The following is a 6,000-nucleotide window of genomic DNA, read 5'->3' on the forward strand; positions in this document are numbered from 1 at the left end:
GTGGTAGGGCAGCGAGCTCTCAGAACCATCCACCTGGGCTGCTTGTACCTTCCTCCAGGGAGGGCCTCCCTCCTGTACATGGAGATACTCTCATCTCACGCTCACACACAGTGAGCTCACGCCGATAGGATCTCTCTGGATTTAAGTGCTTCTTGTGGAAAAACTCAAAGTCGTAGAGATAGAAAATAGAAAATGAAATGCACATGTGTCATTAATGCAGCCACTGAGTCAATGCACTGATGCAACAAATATCTATTGGCTTCTACACATTAGAGAAATAGCAGTGAACAGAGCACACAAGAATTCCAAGCAATTCATGCAATTATGGGCATTCATGCATTAACAAATAAACAGAAAGGAAGGAAGGGATGGTAGGAAGTGGAGAAGAGGGAAGGGAAACTGTGTAGTTTATAAAATAATGAGGCCTAATAAATAATAATACAGAAAAGAAGAAAGCAGAGTATCATGGAGACATGAAGTGAGGTTATAATCTTAGCTAAGGCAGCCAAAAAGGCATTACAGTAAAAGTGAGATGAGAACAAAGCCCTGAAGGTGCTGAGGAATCAATCCTGTTACATCTTGGGAACCTGTGTTCCAAGGACAGGAAGGAGTGGGTGCAAGTTCCTATTCCTTCAGGTGTATCTGTAGGTGCTGAGCAGGGACCAACACTACCCGCCCTACATTGCTAAGTAAATGCAACAATGAAGCCAAAGCTCCAGGTTCACATCACAACCACGTGTGGGACCCACCCAGGTCTCCAACGAAAGGTACTGAACAAGTCTTGGAAAACGCCGGAACTATGGGAAAGCCCTAGGTTCTAATTGTCCCTTAAAAAAAAAAATGAATGGCATCATATATACTGATATATACTGGACATGCTATATCAAAATTAGACTGAGATTATTATTACACAATTTAATTTCATACAGTTATGTGGCATCTGCTATTTTTATTTAAATATACTTTATGCAAAATCACAGTTATGGGCACTTTGGTGGCTCCCTCCGTTAGGCATCTGACACTTGATTTCCACTCAGGTCCTAATCCCGGGGTCCTGTATTGGAGCCCTGCATCCCGCTCCATTCTCGGCAGGGAGTCTGCTTGAGAGTCTTTTACTCCCCCTCCCTCGCCACTCTCGCTGTAAAGGAATAGACAAATACATAAAATCTATAAAACCAGACTCAGAGGTGTATGTGTATATACGTGTGTATATCAGCCAATGTAGCCAGTGTAGCTGTGCCTTGGGACATTTATCCTTACTATACTAAGAAAATATGAAAATATATATGTATCCTAAGAAAGTCAAATCCATAATGCATCCCCTGGCTGCTGCCATACACTATAGCTATGCGATCTCAACCTCAACATCGCCTCTTCCAGGGAGCATCCGATGCCTTTCCAGCTGAAATACCCTTCAGCGATGGTGACTTGTGTTTATTATATTCCCATCCTGTTATTTATCACTACCTGATGTTTTCTTGGCTGTTTCTTCGCTCTTGGTTTGTCTGGTTGTCACCTCTCTCTCAATAAATAAAATCAAAGGGAACAAAAGGTTACTGTGTTCAACCCCTACTCATAGGACTTAGGAGGGAGCCAAGTGCTTAGAAAGCTCCTGAGAAATGTCAGCCACGGACGCATAAATGAATGCAGTAGAAGTAGCACGGTGCGTGCCAAGCAAAAAGAGAGGACTTTCCTTAAAGGACCAGGGAGGGAGTGGACTATGAAAAGAAAGGACAGGTGGACATGGACGACATCTCGGAAAGCAGAAGTGATCCATGCCTGTGAGTTATGAGATATAACAGATGAAGTAGCCTCAGGCAGGCAGAAAGCCCATAAACAAAATTAACGAGGAGCGAGTGACCTCCAACGGTGTGTAGCTACAAAAGAAGTTTGCAGTCTCAAATCTCTGTACGTAAAGAAATCTGAATACGTGGAGAGTTACATAAAAAGCAGCAAGCCTGTGAGGGGAAGATAAGGCTCCACATGCACAAACGAAGCACAACCATCACTCAGCTGTACCTCAAAACCTCACAAGTTCTTCCTGTTGAAAATCCAGGGAAGTTCTTCCCAGACCTTCCATGTATCCTCATTCATTATTCTACTGTCAGGAAAGATCTCTCCTAAGAGAGATCTCCCCAAGTTCCCCCCCAAAATTGGCTTTTCGTAATCAACAAAAGGAACAATCAAATCTTCCCCTAATTCTTCATTTCCCAAAGAGAACTCATCCTACTCACCACTCCATTGCCCATCACTACCCATCGTCTTCCCTCTAAGTGTGAATCGCTGCTTCCTGCTGGAAAACTCACACAAGTGACAAAATGCTCTTCCGTAAAACTGAACATTCATAAGAGTGATGGTTCCCAAATTCATCACTTTATTTTTATCTCTTTCTTGGAATACCTCATTATTACATCTTCCTCATTGTTACTTATTGTATTTTGCTTCTTTTCATTTTCTCAAGCTCTTCCTGTTTCTCTCTACACTTCTCTCTCGTCCAAATGTCTTAATCGTGCTTCATTAACCTACAGCTCCCATCATCCTTTGACCATATCCAATCTCTGCTAAATAATTGCCTTTATTTTATTTAAATGTTTCAGGCTGTACATTCTCAGGCATCCAAAATGCCCTTCCTGGAAATCTGAAAACAATAACATTTTGGGAGTGTCCTCCCGGACATCCGAGGGATGTCCAGTGTCGGGGGCACCTGGAACACTCACAGGAGCCTCCTTTTCTGCCTCTTCACCTCCCTCAACCCTCACACTTATTCCATCAATCGTTGGTCATCTCATTACCCTCCTGGACATCTGACAACACTCCTAGGCATTCTGGTCCACAGACCCAGCTAAATCCCACCTTAACAGCATCCCTACTGAGCACAAAAACATGCATCAAAGAACCTCCAAATGACTTCAGTCCAGCACACACGTAGTCCCAAGGGTGGCCCCAGACAGACCCAAGAAGGAGCAACACATTCCTCGGGTGCCTTAGCCAAATATCTCACCTGGAGTTTCTTACACCACACAAATGTGGTTGTTCTACAATATCCTAGTATTTTGCAAGGGTCCATTAGGCAGAATAAATAATCAAAATGAATTGTATTCTCTTTTTTTAAATACTAAATTTATTTTTTATTGATGTTCAATTTGCCAACATACAGAATAACACCCAGTGCTCATCCCGTCAAGTGCCCCCCTCAGTGCCCGCCACCCAGTCACCCCAACCCCCGCCCTCCTCCCCTTCCACCACCCCTAGTTCGTTTCCCAGTTAGGAGTCTTCCATGTTCTGTCTCCCTTTCTGATATTTCCTACCTATTTCTTCTCCCTTCCCTTCTATTCCCTTTCACTATTATTTATATTCCCCAAATGAATGAGAACATATAATGTTTGTCCTTCTCTGATTGACTTACTTCACTCAGCATAATACCCTCCAGTTCCATCCACGTTGAAGCAAATGGTGGGTATTTGTCATTTCTAATGGCTGAGGAATATTCCATTGTATACAGAGACCACATCTTCTTTATCCATTCATCTTTCTTTCTCAATGGTTTGGTCCAGTATGAACCGACCATCCTTTAATACCACTTTCTCCTTCCAAATGCACTACTGTGACTCTCCTTGGTCACCCATAAAACAATTGCTATGCAAACAAATGGTTTCTGAGCTTGAAAGCAAACAGACAACACAGGTGCAGGGGTTCACAACCTTACAGACCTTAGCGTGTGCACGTTATATTGATTGCACAGACTGACGATGGAGAGTTGCCTCATCCCAGCCACAGAGGGCACAACTACCCTGTGACTTTATCAGCTGGACTTTATCACTTACTCTCTATGGGCCTGTTTCCTCGTCAATTAAAAATTGGAAAAATAATGCGAAAGCAGCTTTTCTCCCAAGTTAATGTTAGGAAAACCAGATAAAAAGATAAAAGAGTGCTTTGTCAACTGAAAATCATGTAAAATAAAGCAATATATTGTTTTATCTCATGAGCTAGCACTCTCCAAACTGACCTACAAATTCGCTTTTATGCTGTAATCAAAATCAAGATTACCGTCACTATAATTTTAGAGAAGTGCACTGTTCAGTCTTTGTCCCCTTGACTTTCATCAGTATGATCAGGATGCAGAACCTTCACGAGGGTGCCTTCTGACCTTGGCACATGCAGGAGGAATAAAGGAATGAACACAAGACTGTTGGTAAGAGACCCTGGCTCTTGCCTCCCCAAGACTGTAGCCTGCCATCCTTGGACAAGGCTCTTCCCACCCCTCAGCCTCAGGGTCCCCATCCACTTCCTCTTTCACTTGCAGCAGACTAGCACCCCTCAATCCATAATCCCCTTCCCTGCTATAATTTTTCTCCACAGAATTATACTATTTAACATTCCAGGTTTATTTATATAATTTATTTATTGTCTCTTTCTCCTGAAGACGTTGTAAGCTCCATGTGAGAAAGCCTGTCTATTTTCTATCCTCAGAACTAGAAAAGCCCCTGATAGATGACTCATTTTATCTGTTAGAGAGACAAATGGATGAGGAATCATCAGATTAGAAAAAATCTGGAATCAACCATCTTAACTTTGAATCTTTGATTTAATCTTTTAAATCTTTGGATTTAACTTTTAACTTTTTTAATCTTTGGTTCACCATGTAGTGTCTTTGCCCCAGATGATCTATAAAAATTACTGGGTGGCTCGGTTAGTTAAGCAGCTGACTCTTGACTTCGGCTCAGGTCATGATCTCAGGGTTGTGATATCTCGCCCCACATCGGGACTTTCTCTCTCTCTCTCTCTCTCTCTCTCCCTCTATCTCTCATAAATAAATAAATAAATAAATAAATAAATAAATAAATAAATCTTTTTAAAAAATTACTTCCACTATCTTGTGAGCTTAACAAGAGGGACAAAGGTTCAGGTTAGATGGAAAGAATTTCTGATCCAGGATAATAAATTCTGTGTTATCTGTTACACTAGAAATGGCTCCCAATTTTCCATTTGTGTAAAACTTATCTTCCAATGTATACTGAAATTACTAGGAGACAGAGATCTTCTCTTTTCTCTGTAGACCCAAAGGAAGAAGGTAGGCAATTTGAAATTAGAGCTTTAGTAACTGAAAGAACATTATGCAGGGGTCCTGGGACTCATTCCCTCTCTCTTAGAATCCTAGCATTTCAAATAAGAAAGAATCTGGCCATCTCGCCTAGAGCCAGAGAGATGGATCTGATGATTTTTCTAAGTTTTTTGTTGCCCAAAGTGCCTTAAAATAGATTGGAAGGTTGCAAACTGTCCAAAGAACATTAAAAGAATTCAGATAAAGAACAGACCAGGTGAGTATGGAGTCCTTGCTTACATATCAAACCCTTGTTACCTGTGAAGAATGGGGAACAGTTGTTCTTCCCTACTGAAGAATGGGACACCAGAAACCAGCTAAGGTTTTAGTAGAATGAAGTTCAGACTAAACTCCAGAAGGACTAACCGCCAGTAACAACCATAAAACAACATGGTAATGATGACTGAACAAGATGCTATGGTGATTGCTACTGTGGAACCGTGTAAATTAAAAAACAAGAGATCTCCAGAGAATTCAAAGGGCTGTGATTTCAGAACACCTCCAGGGATTCATGGCAATTGAGAAATTATTTTTGAGATGCCTGAGGGGCTCAGCCATTGAGCGTTTTCCTTCAGCTCAGAGTGTGATCCCGGGATCTGGGCATGGAGTCCCGCACTAGGCTCCCTGCGTGGAGCCTGCTTCTCTGTCTGCCTCTGTCTCTGCCTCTCTCTGTGTGTGTCTCAGATAAAATAAATAAATTTTTAAAAAAAAGAGAGAGAAATGTTTTTTTTAAAGTATTTATTCATGAGAGTTTAGTTTAAAAACAATTGAAAATAATTCACTTCTTCACATTGCTGAGTCCACAAACATGATCTATTCCTCTGATTTGAGGTTTTCTTTAGTTTGTCAATAATGTTCTTTGTTTCTTAGTGGAGACCTCTGCAAAAGTTTGATTACAT

This window comes from Canis lupus, chromosome 25 (assembly GCF_048164855.1).
Source record: "Canis lupus baileyi chromosome 25, mCanLup2.hap1, whole genome shotgun sequence".
Lineage (NCBI taxonomy): Eukaryota > Metazoa > Chordata > Mammalia > Carnivora > Canidae > Canis > Canis lupus.